This window comes from Oryzias latipes, chromosome 17 (genome assembly GCF_053564925.1).
Source record: "Oryzias latipes strain Hd-rR chromosome 17, Olatipes_Hd-rR_3.1".
NCBI lineage: Eukaryota > Metazoa > Chordata > Actinopteri > Beloniformes > Adrianichthyidae > Oryzias > Oryzias latipes.
Window position 1 is genome coordinate 15,847,711 of NC_136253.1, and position 19,839 is coordinate 15,867,549.

The window sequence follows — 19,839 nt, forward strand, 5'->3', positions numbered from 1 at the left end:
AAAATTCCTAAGTTTGGGTAAAATCTTCTCTCTCTTGTCTTCAGGACCAATGATTAAAACTTCAGTTTTGTCCTGGTTGAGCTGTAAGAAGTTTTCTGCCATCCACAGCTTTATATCTAAAATGCAGTTTAAAAAAGTGTTGACAGGTTCAAGGTCATCAGGAGACACGGCGATGTAAAGCTGTGTATCATCAGCATAGCAGTGAAAGTCTCCTGATGACATCCCCAAGAGGCAACATATACAAGTTAAAAAGTATTGGAACCAAGATTGAACCCTGGGGAACCCCGCAACTTATTTCATGGACTCCTGAGGAACGAGTATCCATACTTACAAAAAAATGGCGATCTGTGAGATAGGAGTGAAACCAGTTAAGAGCAGTTCCTGAGAGGCTGACCCGACTCCTTAGTCTGTCAAGTAAAATATGGTGATCTACCGTATCAAAGGCGGCACTTAGATCTAGCAGCACCAGAACAGAAAGTTTCTGCGAGTCATAAGTATTTCTGAGATCATTTAAAATTTTTAAAAGGGCCGTCTCAGTACTGTGATTTGTCCTAAAACCAGACTGACACTTTTCAAGAACATTATGTTCATTTAAAAAATCATGCAATTGAATAAAAACAAGTTTTTCAATAATTTTTCCTAAAAATGGTAAGTTGGACACAGGTCTGTAATTGTCCATGATCTTTGGGTCCAAGTTACTCTTCTTCAGAAGGGGCCTCACCACGGCCGTCTTACAGGCAGAGGGGAAGACCCCAGTCTGAAGAGAGCAGTTAGCTATGTTTAAAATCTCGGACTCAAAGAATTTATAAAATGTTTTAAAAAGAGAAGTGGGAATAGGGTCTAAAAGGCAGGTTGTAGTGTTTGCTTGGGAAAAAACTCGACCAAGCATCTCTGCATCAACCAGGACAAAACTCTCCAGTGTTTCCTCGGGTAAAGACAATGCCACTGACCTGCTAGGATTACTGTTATGTACCGGTTGAAGGTTAGATCTAATAGCATTGACTTTACTCCCGAAGTGGTCAGCAAAGTCCTCACATGCAGTTTGTGAGTGAGGCATGATAGATTTATTAAAATCTTTGTTTAATAAAAAATCAATAGTCTTAAAAAGAAACCGGGGGTTGTTTTTATTATTTGTGATGAGATTAGAAAAAATAAAGTGTCCTTGCCTGTTTAACAGCGTGGTTGTACATTTTTAGTTGATCCTTTAAAAAGTCATAGTCGACTGTTAAATTAGTTTTTCTAAATTTTCTCTCTGCTTTCCTACAAATTCTCTTCAGATTTAAAATAGCACCGTTTCTCCAAGGCGTCTTCGGATTATGTTTCAAGATTTTTGTTTTCATTGGAGCGGCTGTATCAATGGCAAACTTAAGTCTGTCAATAAAATCATCAGTCAGAGAATCGCAGGACAAAGGTAAAATCTGAGCAGGAGTTTGTTTTAAAATGTCAATAAAATTTTCTGCCACTTCAGGAGTTATATATCGCTTCGTCACAGTTCTCACTGAGGCCTCTTGCTGGATAAAACCAGTCACCTTATAAAACACACAATAATTGTCTGACACAGCCAAGTCAACAACAGAGGACACACCAGCAGACAGGCCGTAGGTTATGACCAAGTCCAGGGTGTGTCCTCTGTTCTCGCCCGTGTGGACTTTCTTGTGGCACGTCAGATTGTTGCGGTTGATGAAACCCCTCCCACAGGTGTCGCACAGAAAGGGTTTCTCGCCCGTGTGCGTCCTGGCGTGAGCCGTCAGGTGAGTCTTCTTGATGAACCTCTTCTTGCAGACTTTGCACGAGTAGGGCTTTTTCCTGCTGTGGTTCCTCATGTGCCGGCTCAGCTGGCCGTCCTCGCTGAAGGTTTTGGTGCAGAGCCTGCAGGGGAACTGCCTCTCGTCCGTGTGCACCTTCATGTGGCGCAGCAAATCCCCCCTCTGGATGAAACTCCTCTCACACAGGTGACATGGGAAGGGCCTCTCGCCCGTGTGAGCCATCATGTGGCGCCCCAGGTCGCTCTGCTGACGGCATCGCTTTCCGCAGATTTGGCAGAAAAACGGCTTTTCGCCCGTGTGGATTCTCATGTGGACCTTCAGGACGGAACCGCTTCGGAAACATTTCCTGCACACCTCACAGAAGTTTGACTTCTCACCTGGCTGTCTATGCATTTCTGTAACATCTGAGAGTCTTCTCAGAGTGGAAGGAGGAGACCCGATCCTGCTGGGACTCCTCCATGCTGACCTCTCACCTGCATCCGTCTCTGGCAGAGGATACTCTTCTGCATTTATGTTCCAACAGACACTACTTCTCCATCTTTCTGCAGCTTCAGTCGATTCAAAGTCTTCTAGCTTGACTTGTTGTGGATTGTTGGATTATTCCAACACTGCATGAACACAGCATTTCTCTAATTTTGCGTTTTTCCCTAATGGGACATCAACTTATAGGTGTAAATGGTACTAAAATGAGAAAAAAAGTCACAGTTTTGAAAATAAAAACTCAAAAATGTTCTGCATTAAAGTATATATGAGAAGTTTCTACCAAAATTAAAGCATGTTTTTGTCCATCTGCTCCTGGTCCAACCCTTCTGTCAAAAGGTTTGGCCACCCCTGGCTTAGATGGTCAAGTTAGCAAACCCCCACCCAGCAGAAGAGCGTGTGGGGGACAGTCAGGTTTAAACCAAAAGATGTACCCCTTCTCTCTGAGACTCCCACTGAAAAAGAATCCCTGCTCATCAGAATGAGACAACATCCGGTCCCTTCGTAGATGCAGCAGCTTCCATTCCTAGAAAAAGCAGAGATGAGAGCAGGAAGCAGGAAGGAAATGCTCACGATAATGCAGCCTGATGGTCTCTGCCCAACAGCTGCTGTGTCCACAGCCAGAGACTTCTTCTGGACTGAGCCCCAGAACCAGACCAAAGCTCTCTCCATCCTCTGTCAACACTGAGTCCTGTCTGTCTCACGTCTGACGGGACCAGAACAAACTGCAGCAGAACACCTGAGCAGCCATGAGTGACCTTCACTGTCCCTCCTGGTGTCTGCAACACTGGAGCCTGTTATGTTCAGAGATGAGATCAGATTTGTTTTTTGTAGCATATGATCAAAGTGAGCAGAAGGTAGAGAACACTCTGCTGAATGCTGCACTGAGAGAGAAACATCTTTTAGGGGTGGCAGTATGATGGTTTGGGGCAACATCTCCCCCACTGGAGAAAAAAAGCCTCATCATCAATCATCAATTGATGCATGCACATGTGAGCTCATATTAACAGGAGTTATCAGTCAGATTAATCAGTTTTGGTAAGACTGTAAAATCTCTAAATAAATTTAAAATTGTTTAATTTTTGGGAAACATTATACATACATGATACAAAACATTGCAATTTATGCATGAAACATCTCATGGATGCACTGGGATGCATCCTCAGTGATGTATCCTGAGATCATCTGGTGTTTCGGGTCTCACAACATCATACACCCTCACCCAGGTGACCCAACCGGGGTTGATCAGACCCCGACTTGCGTCCCAGCAGCAGTCCACGGATCAGCCCTTTTCATCCACAGCCACCTCGTAGCCTTCTCTGCGGCTTTGCTCACGGATTTAATGGCCCTCTTTTTTGCTGCCCCTGTGATGCCTAATCGGCAGAGGACTTTACAAAGGGAACCAACCTTTTTGAGACCGAGGGCTATTTCATGGGCACTAAGTGGTATGAAGGGGCACCACAGGACCTGTTTACTAAAAACCTCCTAGCCCCCCCCCCCACACACACACACACACACACAAACACAATTTGAGGACGTCCTTTTGTGTGCCCTATTTTTATTTGCTCATTTTACACACATAAACATGCATGAATTTTCTAGACTCGTATTACAGGGGGGTCAAACACAGTTGCAGAGGGGGCCTAAATCCAAAACACTCGTTAGGTTCCGGGCCGAACAAGATAAACATTTATTGAACACACTAGAGCTAAACTTTTAAACCTTTTAAACTTTAACTTAACTTCAACTTTTTAAACATAAATGTGAATAAAAACAGACAGGAATATAAATACAGAATAATAAATTTATTCTGTCAAAATTATGCAAGTATGAACAAACAAAGCCAGGAAATAATAATAATTTAGAAATAATAAATCAAATTATTCCATTTTCTTTGCTCTTTCGTCATTTTCTTAGAGCTCAACTCCTGACATCATTTTTAGCAAGTTCATATCTGCTTAGTGTGTGATGTTCTGTTTGTGTTTGTCTTTTGTCCTGAGTGTGTCTTTTGTCCTGCGTGTGTCTTTGGTCCCGTGTGTGTCTTTGGTCCTGTGTGTGTCTCTGGTACTGTGTCTGTGTCTCTGGTCCTGTGTGTGTCTCTGGTCCTGTGTGTGTGTCTCTGGTCCTGTGTGTGTCTCTGGTCCTGTGTGTGTGTCTTAGTGAAACGTATCAGAAGGATTTGATTATTTAAAAGCCTGTTATTGTGGAAATCATGTTTAGGTCTCATCAAATATTAAAGACTAAACTACAGAACTCATGATTACTCCAAAAATATTTGGAATTTCTCTAATTTTGTGCAACTCCAAGAGTAAAAATCCTCCAAAATCCTCAATACTTTCATAAACAAATGATCTATTTTTTATTTATGGTCTGAAAAAGTGCAGCTGTTTTCCAGCCTGCATCACCTTCTGTCTTTATTTATACGTTACTATCACCAACTGAACAACCGTAAAAGTAAATGTATAAGGAAAATACAGACAATTATTAAAAATGTCCGCAACAGTTAGTGAAGAATGACATTATTAGAATGATCTGAGTAACTTAAGCCACCCGATGATCCAGGTGTTGGGCAATGGTCTCCGTGCGCCATTTTACCTCGCAACCTGTGCCCACTACCCCTCCCCTTCTCCTCCTCACACACGCCTCTTTCTCAAAGGCGAGAGCGCCGTTTCGCAAGGGTCAGGCCGTTCCATACTCTGCCATATATTTCACGATAGCAGAACTAAAGTGCCACAATTACTAATAGCAAGCACTGAATCACCACCCTCTACTAACCAGGCAAGTACTGAATGTTGCGCCCCAGTCTTAATTCACTCTTACTTAGTAGCGGCCACACATGTATGGATCTGCTCCACTCACTTAAATTAGCGGACAATCATATTTGTCCATCTGTTTTGAACACACCCACCACCATCCAAACAGCATTAACCTCACTTCTACTCACAGCTCCCTCACTTATGGTGAGCGATTAAACAGAACCAAGATTCCCCGCTTCCTATGAGTCTTAAAAGCTGAAGGCGGGGCTAACCCCCAGATCGCCACAATATAGTGGTTTGCTACATGAGCAGTGCTATTTTTGGACCATTCCCGTTAAATGATATTTACCCTTCCAATCATTTTTTACATTCTCGCTTTAACTGGGATAGTGATCTTTGTGTCTTTTGTGGAAATGATGTAGAAACTGTGGAACATCTTTTCTTTGAGCATTTTCATGTAAAAGAGTTTTGGTCTGCTTTTCATAATTGGCTCAAATCCAAAAATATAATCATTAACACTTTCAATTCGAATACATTTCAAATTCGATTACAATTAATTGACAACAATCTGGACTTTCTGATTATTGCACTGATTGTAATTTCAAAGCATTTTATTAATACTTGTAAATTCCCAGGGCACCGTGAGTTCCAGCATTATCAGGCTTTTTGAAATTTCAGAGATTAATATCATGTCTGGGCGGAGATTTGTACTAACAATATGCTGAGGGAACCTTAGCTGTTTTCCCAGGTCGACCTGCAGCTGCCAGTCCGAGGCTTTGTGGAGGAGGCCTGTTGTTCCTTGTAGCCGCGCCTGAGGTTTCTCTCCAGCTTTGATGAAGGGTACAGCCTTCTTTGGAGCGCGCTGGTTTTTGCTGGTTTTAATGGCTGAGGCTAAACTCTCAGCAAGAGCTTTAAGCACCTGGTCATGGTGCCAACGGTAGCGACCATCAGCCAGAGCCCTTGGGCAGCTGCTGAGGAGATGTTCTAAAGAGCCACTCCCAGAGCAAAGAAGGCAGGATGGTGTTTCACTCTTTCCCAAGACATGGAGGTTGTAACACTCTACAAACAAAATTTGAAAGCCTTACAAACCCACAGGTCCGGTTGTTCCTTCTTAAATGCTGATTATAGTTGATTATTTAAGTGTATATGAAAGAAACAAAAATATGCAGACCGAATGGGATTCAAATCGCCTTATTCACAAATATATAGATATATATACAACATACCCCAGAGATCAACAACCCTTCACCCCCCTACACACATACACCCCCAGTCTGAATGTTCCTTATGTCCCTCCACTCCTGTTGGCGTCTTCCACCCATAACTGCGGAAGCAGTCTCAACTAGCGCGGGGCTTTTGAATGCTCCGTCCGCAAGTTAGAAATCATACGCCTTACCGGCTCCGTTGACCCACGATCGTCCCCCGAAAAGCGGAATGTCTGGGGCCTCACCCCCAAGGCGGGAAGACTCCCACAAAAAGAATACACAATCCGATATGCACAGTTGACGTGCTGGGCTGTGGCTAGAAATCCTCGTCTCGCGGCTGTTGCTGACTCGCTCTGGGCATGCCCTCCTTCACGGTCTGGTGTTTTTTGCCAAGTCATGTTTTTCCATCATTCCACACCTTTTGTGATTGCCCAATCAACCGTCACCTAGGTGACGGGACCACCATATTTGTAGTCCATGAACTTTACATGCTGCAATCCTCCACACGCCCACAAACATTAAATCAATCATGTAAACAAACACAAAACACTGGACCATTAAACTTAAGGGCTATCATACGGAAGGTATACCCTATTTTCTGTTTTACCCATAGTAGAATAACCATCCTAATAAATATGTGGCAATGCTACAAGGTTTGCTGGGCTAGGCAGGACATCATAGATAGCTTGTACCAGGAAACGGATCCGATGGAAATCTGCCTACAAGATGTCTGCCCAGCTACTCCTAAGCGGGAGTGTACTCTCCCACCTAGTCCATGCTCCCTGCTCGCTCGCTCTTCTTCCACACCTGCTTGGACATCCTCCTAGAGTAGACGGTGTCTTTCTTTGCCATGGGCCTGGCTGACCACAGTATTTGGGAAATAGCCCAAGCCCGCTCTGCCTTTCACCACGGTGCCCACCAGTGCCTTTTGTCTCAAAAATGACTCTGCCTCCTCCACTGCTTTTCCAGCCTTCCATTTTCTTCCTGTCCACACTTCAATGCCAGCTGCTGACACCATGCCATCTCTGGAGTCCCTATAATGTAGGACTTCCCTGGTGCGTACTACCATAAATTCTTCTGTGAGGCCACTGAAGGGCAATTGCAGGATATTACTTGTCCCATACAATGCCGCGCTGGTAAGACACCGTGGAAGGCCCAGCCACCTCCGAAGAAAGCCTCTGATCTTCCTTTCTAGGGACTCTACTGTAGTCATTGGGACTGCATAGACCAGCAAGGGCCATAAGACTCTAGGCAAGTTGGAATGCTGGTAGATCCAAGCTTTAAATCTACCCGGCAGACCAGACTTGTCGAGCTTAGTGAGCCATACTCCAAGTTCTTTGTTGGACTTCTGGATGGCGGTAGCATCTTCCAGGCTGGAGTCGAAAAACTTCCCCAAACTAAAATATACAGTGGTGGACAAAATTGTTGGTACCCCTCAGTTAAAGAAAGAAAGTCCACAATGCTCACTGAAATGACTTGAAACGCTCAAAAGTAACAATAAATTAAAACATACTGAAAATTAAATAATAAGAGAATAACTTCTGGTTCCGGGGTTACAACGTGGACGTGTGTGGCTCTCTGCGGCTATACAACTATCTTCAAATTACTTAAAAAGCTGATTTTCTCCAAAAAGAGAGCTGACCGTGGTCCCCAAGAAAACCCAGGAATACGAAGACCTTAAAAAGATTCTTGATGATATCAAAGCTACGGTGTATCCCTTTATGGAACAAGTGAATGCTGAGCTAGCTCCACTGATTGAACTGATGGAAGAGTTCCGAAGATTTCGGGCTCAAAACGAGCAACGAGAAAACCGGGACGACATTCTGGAGAAAAGACTGGACGATGTGGAACAACAAGTAAGGATGAATGTCATTCTCACTGGAGTACCAATCAAACCTCGGGCAAAGCTAAATGCAGTTGGAGCTAGCATTGCTAATGCTAATAGCGCTAGCGTAGCTAGCAGTGCTGAAACGGAGATCGGTGGAGAGTCTCTGGATCACCAAATAGAATCATTTCTCACGTCTAAAGGGATTTCCCTGGATCTCAACACCATCGAGACCTGCCACCCGCTCCCCAGGAGAAAGGCGACGGATAAACCAGCGATCCTCATCAGGTTTGTGAATCAAAAACACAATCTAGCTCTGATGAATCAAAAGAAGAATCTGAAAGGTTTTGCTGTTTATCTGAATGACCATCTGACCAGAAGGAATGCTGAAATCGCAAAACACGACAGGCTTCTCAGGAAGCGTAAGCAGATTGAGAACACTTGGGTAAAAGGCTGCAGGATTTACGTCAAACCACTCAGTCCACCGGACCGGTCCAAGGTTCTGGTTTTGAACACCATGAAGGACTTTGAGAAGTGTTTAATCAAGGTCGTCTGAAACAACATGGAGTAAGTCAAAGAGCCAAACAATTTCAAGAAATATGACGCCTTGATTCATCGCTTTCTCTTTAAGTCTAACGTAACCTGATTCTCAGCAGAGAGTTTTTGACCTGCAGACAATTTGACCTCAACGCCGCTGATGTCAGCTGAAGAAGGATATGGACCTCTATCTAATGTCTGCAGACATAACATCGAAGAGAACTATAAACTGCTTAAACCCAGAAGAACGGCTGTTAATCAGCAGAAGAAGAAATGCCAACTGTAACAAACTTTTCTAAACTTAATGTTGGAAAAGAGTACAATAAAGCAATTCAAAATATTAACTGCTTAAATTAAGAAAAACAGGTGCGTGCAACATAAACATCAAACAAAGAATGACAACTCAGAGGTCCCACTTGAGGTTTGTTCAGGTGTATTATATATTCACCACGCCCTGGTACTATTCATTCGACAAAACACACAACCACCACCGTATTTTTACATATGTATCTATATATATATACACAAGTCCCTGTTCAAGTGCCATATTGCGTGGAACTTCCTCATCATGAAATCTACACGTCATAGATCTGGAAAACGCCGGTGAGATCGAGCCTTTTTTGTTTTTCTTTGCAATGCATTGCTGGGACTGAGTTTACAAACTCCATTAGTAGTTGGACTCTAGTATATGAACAGAGACTTGTGTATATATATATAGATACATATGTAAAAATACGGTGGTGGTTGTGTGTTTTGTCGAATGAATAGTACCAGGGCGTGGTGAATATATAATACACCTGAACAAACCTCAAGTGGGACCTCTGAGTTGTCATTCTTTGTTTGATGTTTATGTTGCACGCACCTGTTTTTCTTAATTTAAGCAGTTAATATTTTGAATTGCTTTATTGTACTCTTTTCCAACATTAAGTTTAGAAAAGTTTGTTACAGAGTGGTGGCCAGTATGGGGACTGAACTGTGAGGCATTTCTTTAAATCGACAACCTCCAGTTGTTCTTGTTTTTTTTTTGCTGGGTGTGTGTTGACTCATAAACATGGCAGATCTTGGAGAGTCTGATTGTGGTGAAGGCATGAGTGCAACTCCAGGGAGAGACCCAAATGCCTTTGTTACTTTTAGAGAACCCTTATCTGAGGTTTCATCACTGCTTAGTGAACTGTATATTGTCGACAAAGAGAAAATATGTGAATCTAACGATGACAATGACGATGATAATGATGATGACGAAGATGAAGCACAAACCAATGAAGTGTCATGTCCAAACAGTGAAGTTCTGGAAATAAAAGGTGCCATAGCAGGCCTTAAAGAACAAGTAAATGGTCTGGAAGAAGATTTTAGAGCGTCCCTAGAAAGCGCTGTTAACAGAGAACAAAGTCTCAGAGATTATGTAGACCGAAATATTGAGAGTATGGAACTTCTTTTGAAAAACTCCTTAGATCGGTTGGAAAAGGGAGTAGTTGATTGTTTTAAGAGAAGGGATGAACTGTGGAAGAATGAGATTAGTCTTATAAAACGAACCAGTACTCCAAGCAATCCATCTTTTTTCTCTTATCCACCCCCGCATAACATAGAAAACACGCATTCTGTTAATGTGTCTGGGATTCCTGCTCTTATGTCCAAACCTCCTGTGCGCCTCGACTTCCCAACATTTGGTGAATCCTGTAACACCCCGGATGTCCTAGCCTTTGTGGAGCAAGTGGAGAATTTTTTGTCTCTGAGGCCTTTAACCGACGCCGAACTTCTTGCCACTTTGTCAACAGTCCTGAAGAAATCTGCTAAGAGCTGGTGGATGGCTGAGAAAGTAAAAATCCATAATTGGTCTGAGTTTAAAAGGTCCTTCTTAACAGCTTTCCTTCCAACTGACTATCTAACTGAGGTGGAGGACCAGCTACGAGATAAAGTTCAGACACCTGACCAGTGCTTGCGAGATTTTGTGTATGATTATCGAGCATTGTGCTTAAAATGGAAGTCTGACATGTCTGAAGCAGAGCTAGTGAGACGCATAATGAATAATTGCAATCCTGCTCTTGTTAGCTGTTTAAGGGGAACTGTGACCACAGTGGAACAGTTGGTGAAGGTGGGATCAATGGTGGAGCGTGACTGGGCCTCAAAGAGAGATTACTGGGCTAGAGTTAACAATCAGGCAACCCGGGATAAACCCAAGAAAAAACATACAAATAAAAGTAACTCATGCTCATTCAGTCATGATCAGGACTCTAGAGGAAGTCATCATATTGCCTTAGCCAAAGCTCAAACACCTCCCCTACTGGTGGTTCCGATTAGAACCAGAGAGCTTTCTGGGGAAGCTGTGCTGGATACCGGCAGTACGTACACTCTCATGCAGAAAGGTTTATGGCAGAGACTAGCAAGAACAGAAGACAATTTAAGCATTGAAGATCCCTTAACCTTTGTTTTGGCAGATGGCCAATCTCACACAGCCGAGGGGAAAATAACGCTCCCATACACCTGGCATGGAACCACATGGACTATAGAGACTCACATTATGGCCGATGCTGACTTGGCTTTCCCTTTGATTTTGGGACTGGACTTCCTTAACAAGACCAAAGTCAAAATTGATTTTGGGGAAAATACCTATGAGCTTTGTTTCCGCGAGAAACGGTATACACATCCATTTCTTCACAGAACTCCCGCTCGCCTGACGTGGACTCCCACCAACAAGCCTGTTAATTTGTATGTGGCTATGGATCCTTCGTGGTTTCCCTCCAGATCGCAACACCCCAATTCTTCTGAGGTTCGTGGAGCCCTTCTAAAAGAGCATCCACCACAGATGCAAGCATTTTTACAGGCATGGCCCTCCGTCTGTGCAGAAAAGCCGGGACGGACTAACGTCATCGAACACTACATACACACCACTGATGAGATCCCAGTGCGATCCAGAGCGTATCGAGTATCCCCGATGAAGAGAGACATCATTGGGGAACACTTAAGGCAGATGCTCGAGGATGATGTTATCCGACCATCTCAGTCAGCCTGGGCTTCCCCAGTGGTGTTGGTCAAAAAACCTGACGGGTCCTACAGATTCTGCATAGATTATAGGAGACTTAATGCAAAAACTCCACTAGATGCGTACCCAATGCCCATAATACACGACATTCTGGAGTCGTTGCATGGTGCAAGATGTTTTAGCTCACTGGATCTTCAGTCTGGCTACTGGCAGGTGGCTATGAATCCATCCCATAGAGCTAAGACAGCTGTCATTACTCCAATGGGTCTCTATGAATTCAATGTTATGCCATTTGGTTTGAGGAATGCAGGGGCTACCTTCCAACGGCTCATGGAGACGGTGTTGGGAGACTTAAAGGGGCGCATTTGTTTTGTGTATATAGATGACATTATTGTATATTTTCCTAATGCAGAGCAGCATCTCAAAGATCTTCAGGCCATTTTTGCAAGGTTGAAAGCTGCTAACCTTACGCTGAATCTGAAAAAGTGCCACTTTTTGAAAGATCAGCTCAGGTTCTTGGGACATATTGTCTCAGGCAAAGGAGTGGAGGTGGACGAAGAGAAGACCTCAGCCGTGACAAACTATCCCATCCCTCAAAACCTCAAGGCCCTTCAACGGTTTTTGGGGTTGGTGGGCTGGTATCATAAATTTGTGCCACATTTTGCAGATCTGGCCGCCCCATTAAACCACCTGAAGAGGAAGGGAGTACAGTGGGTGTGGACAGAGGACTGCCAAAGGAGCTTTGACCAGCTGAAAAGGGCACTAAAAACATCTCCTGTGCTGGCACAGCCCGATCTGTCCTTGCCTTTCCAAATACAAACAGATGCCAGTGATCTGGGGTTAGGTGCTGTCCTTACCCAGCAATCTCCAGAAGGGGAGAAGGTGATTGCCTATGCCTCACGTCTACTCCAAGGGGCAGAACGGCATTACTCCACCTCCGAAAAGGAGTGTCTAGCCGTTGTCTGGGCTGTGGAAAAGTGGAGGCATTACCTGGAAGGTGGCAGGTTCAGAGTCTTTACCGACCATAGTGCCTTATCATGGGCATTCAATACTCCCAAGACTTCTTCCAGATTAACACGATGGACACTGCGTTTACAACAGTTTACCTTTGATGTTCACTACCGGAAAGGTTGCATGAATGTGGTTCCTGACGCCCTTTCGAGAGCCATCGGGGATGATCCACCCTCTGTAGTGGCCTCTTATATCCCAGTCGATGCAACCACCTGTTCCTCTGGCTTGCCTCTCTCGCTGACTGACATCGCACGTGCACAAACTAAAGATCCCGAAGTCAGAGAGATGAGAAGCAAATCCGTGACCATCGGGCAGCAGAAGGGGCGCATAGGCTGGGAGATTCTACAGGACATCCTCTACCGGACCGTACCAACAAAGGGGGTAGGACTAAAATACCAGCTGGTGGTGCCCAAAGAGCAAATTAACAACTTTTTGCATTATTTCCACGACAATCCACTAGGGGCTCACCGAGGCCGACTTAAAACCCTGCTGCGGATCTTGGAGGTGGCTTGGTGGCCCTCAATTAGAAAAGATGTCTGGAGCCACATCAAATCATGCGCCATCTGTCAGCAGTACAAACCCGACAACCAGAAGCCGGCTGGATTCCTGCAAACCACCCAAGTGGAGGAGGCTGCTTACATGTTGGGTGTTGACTTTATGGGCCCGTTTCCTCGGAGCAGGAAAGGCAACAACTATCTCTTGGTCGTAGTGGATTATTACACCAAGTGGGTAGAGCTGTTTCCGATAAGAGACAGTAAGACACCTCGTCTCTGTCAGATTCTACGAGATGAGATCTTTACTAGGTGGGGGGTACCGAAATATCTGGTATCAGACCGTGGTCCGCAGTTTACCAGCCAACTCATTTCCGACCTCTGCCAGAAGTGGGGTGTCATACACAAGATGACCACCAGCTACCACCCGCAGACTAACTTGACAGAACGGGTGAATCGCACATTAAAAACAATGATGTCATCATATGTAGGAAGTCGACACGAGGAGTGGGATAAGTGGCTGTCGGAGTTTCGGTTCGCGATAAACAACACGCAGCATGAGAGCACTGGCCGGACTCCAGCTGAACTGGCATTGGGTCGATCTCTGAAGGGACCACTGGAGAGACTGATACACCAAAAGCCAGCACTGGATCCCCAACAGCCTCAGTATTCTCTACTTGAACGTCAACATCAGATAGCACAGGAGGTGAGGCAAAGAGTGGGAATGTTCAAACACAGACAAGCCAGATACTACAATACCCATCGGAGATATGCGCAGTTTCACGTGGGAGATCTGGTCTGGGTTAGAGCACATCCGCAGTCTAAGGCCTCTGATAAATTCTCGTCAAAGCTAGCGCCGCGATGGTCCGGTCCAGCTACCGTGACGAAAATTCTGGGTCCCGTGAATTATAGGCTGAAATGGCAGGAACCAGATAGACTTGATACAGTCCATGTGAGTAACATTAAACCCTATTTTGGGCAGTTGTCCCCTTCACCTCCGGCTGGGGGGGGGGGGTCTGTGACGTTGCCACAAATAGCATGCTGAGCACTGTTTTATGTATTTTGTTATGAATCCCTGCAGGGGCAGAATACTTGCTTATGCTGCTAATGTACTTTATCTGGACAGAGCTTTATGTTTTGGGACTTTTATGAATGGACTTTTGTGAATGAGGAAAAGCAGCATGCCCCTTTAAGAAGAGGCGGATCTACGAGAGGGAGGCGGCCAATGACGCAAAGGCAGCGAGGGCAAACAGCTGATGCTTTAAAAAAAGAGACCAGGGGCCTGTTTCACAAAGGAGGTTCAACCAACTCTGAGGTCAAACCTGAACTCTGAGTTGGTCAATCGAGAGATTGACAACTCTGAGTTTTCAGTTTCAGAGCAGCTGATCCGCGTTAGATCAATCAACTCTGAGTGGACTGATTCGGAGGTGAGCGTGCGCACCGCGTCTATAAGAAGCCATTATCAATGGAGCGCAGATATCACGAGTCACCATGGCAACCGTGAAAAAAAGAGGTCTGCGTATTTTTCGCCAGCTGAACTTGACGTGCTGCTGCAGAGTTGCAGTGAATATGAGAACATATTCCAGAAGAAAAGCAACACCGCTGCATCTGCAAAACAGAGACAGTTAGCGTGGAAAACATAGCTGCTCAAGTTAATGCCTAAGTTTGCATTTAAATCATTGTTATAAATATTGACTGTAATAACTTTTTAAATAGCGTAAGGTGTGAAATAAAAAATGGCTATATTTAGGTGTACTTTTGAAGTGTTATTCCTGGTGTAATTGCATGAAATGCTGCATAGTGTTCAGAACCAATCTGGGGGAAAATGCATTTAACGTCGGTAATGTTTAGAGGACTTTTTTGTTAACCTTCCCCTCTAGCAAACGTTGGTCATTTTAATATTAATACATGCAATTGTGTTTTTAAAAGTGAACTTTTGTCTACTGTTGAACCTTTCGCTGCGCAAAGACTTCCTTCTTTTCTCTCGTCTTTCCGACCGTGCGTGGTCAGAAGCGCAGGGGAGATTTCCTTCAGGGCCGAAGGGAATTCTCCTTCGGGGTTCACTTCCCGTTGGAAACCCTCAACCTCCAGAGCGGAATAAGAATGACTCCAAAACAGTTATTCTGGGAATGACACCTTCTCCGTCCTCCTCATCCGTGCTCACCCCCCCCCCCCCCCCCCCTCTGCACCTGCAATCGCCCCTCCCCTTGTCTCTCGTGGATTGCACCCCGCTCAGCACACACACACTGCAACACTACCCCTGTATTGATCAAGTGGTATAGGTTTATATGGGATTAAGAAAGTAAGCAGTGCTAGAAAATTGTGTTTCCAAAAAGTAATTGTTACATTAATCTAATTCAATGTCCCTGATTTCATTCTCACGTAGATGCAATCCTGCAGGAATTAAAAGAACATGGCAGCAGCTAAAAATGAAGTATAAAAACATAATTCAATCAGGTCAAATGTGAGCATGTCATGGATGTAGGCTTTGTTGACAATATTTGACATATGAAACATCTACATAGCAAGACCTAATGTTGTTTTCATTGTATATGTAATTGACTGCAACGAAAAACGGTAACGCTCAAACAAAAACGTATGGGGAAATGACAAAACATCGAGTCGAGGTCTCAAAATCCTCGTACGACGTAAATGTAATTCTCTACGAATTAATGCAGCCTCCTCGTCTATTGGGTAATCCAAAAAAGGACAAGCCATTCTTGTCACTTAGATCGCGTGACGGAAATGTGGGCAATGAAGGTTGAAGCGAAATATAGTGCTTCGTCTTTAAAAAGGGGAGGGGACCGGCAGAAACTTCGAGTTTGGAGAATAAAACCTGCTCCCGACCAGGTTAGGTTCACAGCATAAGTAACCATGGATACTGACTCCGAGTAAAAGTTAACTCTCTTTCAGAAACGGGTTTGACTTACTCTGCTTTCTCTGGTTTGACAAACCTCCGATTCTGAAACGGAAAACCCAGGGTTTCCCTGATTTCCGGGTTTATGAACTCAGAGTTTACACTTAACCTCCTTTGTGAAACAGGCCCCGGGAGCGCGAGAGAGAAACACAACGGATGGGCCGTGTCTGAGAAACTGCGTCGAATGTCCCAGAGCCGCTCCGTTTTCATGCTCCACACACTGGATTATACTCCCCACTTCCTGGAGGGCGGATTATTGCGTGGAACTTCCTCATCATGAAATCTACACGTCATAGATCTGGAAAACGCCGGTGAGATCGAGCCTTTTTTGTTTTTGTTTGCAATGCATTGCTGGGACTGAGTTTACAAACTCCATTAGTAGTTGGACTCTAGTATATGAACAGAGACTTGTGTATATATATATAGATACATATGTAAAAATACGGTGGTGGTTGTGTGTTTTGTCGAATGAATAGTACCAGGGCGTGGTGAATATATAATACACCTGAACAAACCTCAAGTGGGACCTCTGAGTTGTCATTCTTTGTTTGATGTTTATGTTGCACGCACCTGTTTTTCTTAATTTAAGCAGTTAATATTTTGAATTGCTTTATTGTACTCTTTTCCAACATTAAGTTTAGAAAAGTTTGTTACACAACCTTGGACAATCGACAGATTATGGACCCTTTTTATTTTTCCCTCACAGCATTACTTTATTATTAAAAAAACAAAGAAAAAAATAAAAAAAATACAAAATAAAAAAATAAAAAAGTAAAACAAATGATTAATCACTTATTGAAAATGGTTAAATTGATCGACATTTAATGAATATTACTTCACTTGCTCCAAAAAATTGATGAATTGATTCAAAAATCTTTACTAATGTAACATAATTTTGCATGTTTTAACTTTTGATGCTTGATGAAATTTTGCTATGAAAATCTCTGAAACAGTGTTGTGTATTTTACTGATATAGTATTATTTTTTAATCATATGAATGACTTTTATAAGTAACATAATCTGCATATTTTTTATATAACTGATCTGCATTTACCATGTTGATTTCTAAAATAGTTATTTTTACATTACAATTAAGCAATTCATCTTTGTCATGTGCTTTATTGTTATTTCAAGATTCTTAATTCTGTCTGATAAAAGCTAGGAACCGGATATTGATAAATCATGTAATAAAATGGTTACAGTATAACAGGGTGGGATTATATAAATTCGCTTCCTTCCACTCCCTTTCAAGCAATATTTATTAGTATGTCTAATTATCCTAAGTTTGATTAGTTATTGTATGAATGTATAACTGATGATTGTATTGCTTTTGTGTATTATTTCTATTTGATTGCTTGAAATAAACCATTTCAAATCAAAAACAATCACTGCAATGAAACGGTTTCTGTATTTGTAAATGAGCCTTCTGCACCTGTCCACAAGTATTTTGGCCCACTCCTCATGAGCAAACTGCTCCAGTTATCTCAGGTTTGACGGGTGTCTTCTCCAAATGGCATGTTTCAGCTCCTTCCACAGATGTTCAATGGGATTCAGATCTGGGCTCATAGAATCCACTTCAGAATAGTCCAACGCTTTTCTCTTAGCCATTCTTGGGGGTTTCTGGCTGTGTGTTTTGGATCGATGTCCTGTTGGAAGACCCATGACCTGCGACTGAGACCAAGCTTTCTGACACTAGGCAGCACATTTATATCCAGAATGCCTTGATAATCTTGAGATTTCATTTTACCTTGCACAACTTGAAGACACCCTGTGCCGGATGCAGCAAAGCAGCCCCAAAACAGAACTGAGCCTCCTCCATGTTTCACAGTAGGGACAGTGTTCTTTTGGTTGTATGCTTCATTTTTGAGTCTACCACCATAGAGCTGATGTGCCTTACCAAAATGCTCCAGTTTTGTCTCATCTGTCCAAAGGACATTTTCCCAGAAGCTTTGTGGCTTGTCAACATGCATTTTTGCTAATTCCAGTCTGGCTTTTTTATGATTTCCTTTCAACAGTGGTTTCCTCCTTGGTCGTCTCCCACGAAGTCTACTCTGGTTCAAACAACGACGAATGGTGCGATCTGACACTGATGTACCTTGATCTAAGAGTTCACCTTTAATGTCTTTGGAGGTTGTTCTGGGCTCTTTGGATACAGTTCCAACTATCCGTCTCCTCAATTTTCCTCTTCCAGCCATGTCCAGGGAGGTTGGCTACTGTCCCGTGGGTCTTAAACTTCTGAATAGTGTGTGCCACTGTCATCACAGGAACTTCAAGCTGCTTAGAGATGGTTTTATAGCCTTTACCTTTACCATGTTTGTCTATAATTTTGTTTCTAATGTCCTGGGACAATTCTGTCTTTCACTTTCTGTTGTCCATGTTCAGTGTGGTACACACCTTTTCACCAAACAGTAACGTGACTATTATACTCGGTATAAATAGGCAGATTGACTGATTATGGGTTTGAAAACAGCTGTGATGTCAATTAAAGGACAAACCTTAGTTCATCATGACCCCCTGGGCGATTTGTTCTCAGTCTTTTATGGAGGTACCATCATTTTTGTCCAGCCCTGTTTCATTAGTTTGTTTTTTTAATTAATTCTGTTAATCAACAACTCAAAAGTAATGGCTGATTTTGATTATTTAATTTTCAATAATTTTTAATTTATTGTTACTTTTGAGCGTTTCAAGTCATTTCAGTGAGCATTGTGGACTTTCTTTCTTTAACTGCGGGGTACCAACAATTTTGTCCACCACTGTATTTGCCTTTATAAAGTCCCAACCAATCATCTTTTGATCTGACGTAAAAGTGTTCCCAGTGGTCTTTTAATTATGATAATGCCCTTTTTTAGCCAAAATAAAAATAAGAAAACTGTGTCGTTTTCTAAGATAAAGTGTGTGACCAACAGAGTGGCCAGAGATTATTAGAAACTTGCCTCTAAATTGTAGGTGGGACCGTTGGCGTGGAGTAAGCTTCTGTTTATTTCCCATCATGCCTTTGATTACACTCTCATTTATCGCTTTAATCAAAGTCCTTTTAAAATAATGTGACAAATTCGCAACGGTAACACCAGGTTCATAATATTTTCCACATTGTAGAAGAGAAGGTGGAATTGTAAGAACAGAAACCCAAATTCACAAAGGTGTTTCAAAGGAAAAAAGTTTTTTTTTTTGTCCTTGCTGAAAGTAATCCCATTTGTACAAACATCATAGATTTATGATGTTTCTTTTTCTGTCAGTATCAGCTGAACTGAAACAGTGCCACACTTTTCCCCACTTTAATGGAGCTTCTGTTCCTCCACCAGAGGGTGACATTGTGAAGTGGGAGGGGCTCTCCTTCAGCTCTGCACTCAACATTTAGTCAATAAGAAGTGGTGCTCTGAAGAGAACAATTGTCAGAGTGAATGTTGAACATCAGCTAGTTTCTCTTGTTGATTGAAACCTTGTTGTACAGATGGAACATTGGCTGTGGATTCTTCTTGCTGCTCTTTTCTTTGGTAAGACACAAAGATCAGCATGTTTCTTCTTCAAACACTTCAACACATTACTGAGCTGTACATTAAGAGCTGTTAAAGATGCTGATTGTTGTCCTTTAATCAATCATCTTTATTGATTCATCTCTTCCTCTGCATGTTCTGTTCTTCCTCAGAGTGTAAAGGAGAAGACAAAGTGATCCAACCAGGAAGAGAAGTCATTGCTGCTGAAGGAGACTCTCTCACACTCAACTGTACCTTTGAGACCATTGACAAATCTGCATATTTGTTCTGGTACAAACAAGAAGTGAACAGTTATCCAAAGTACATATTGAAGCGTGACACCTATGGAACAAATGAAAATGCTCCAGAGTTCAAGAAAGACAGATTTGATGCTGAAC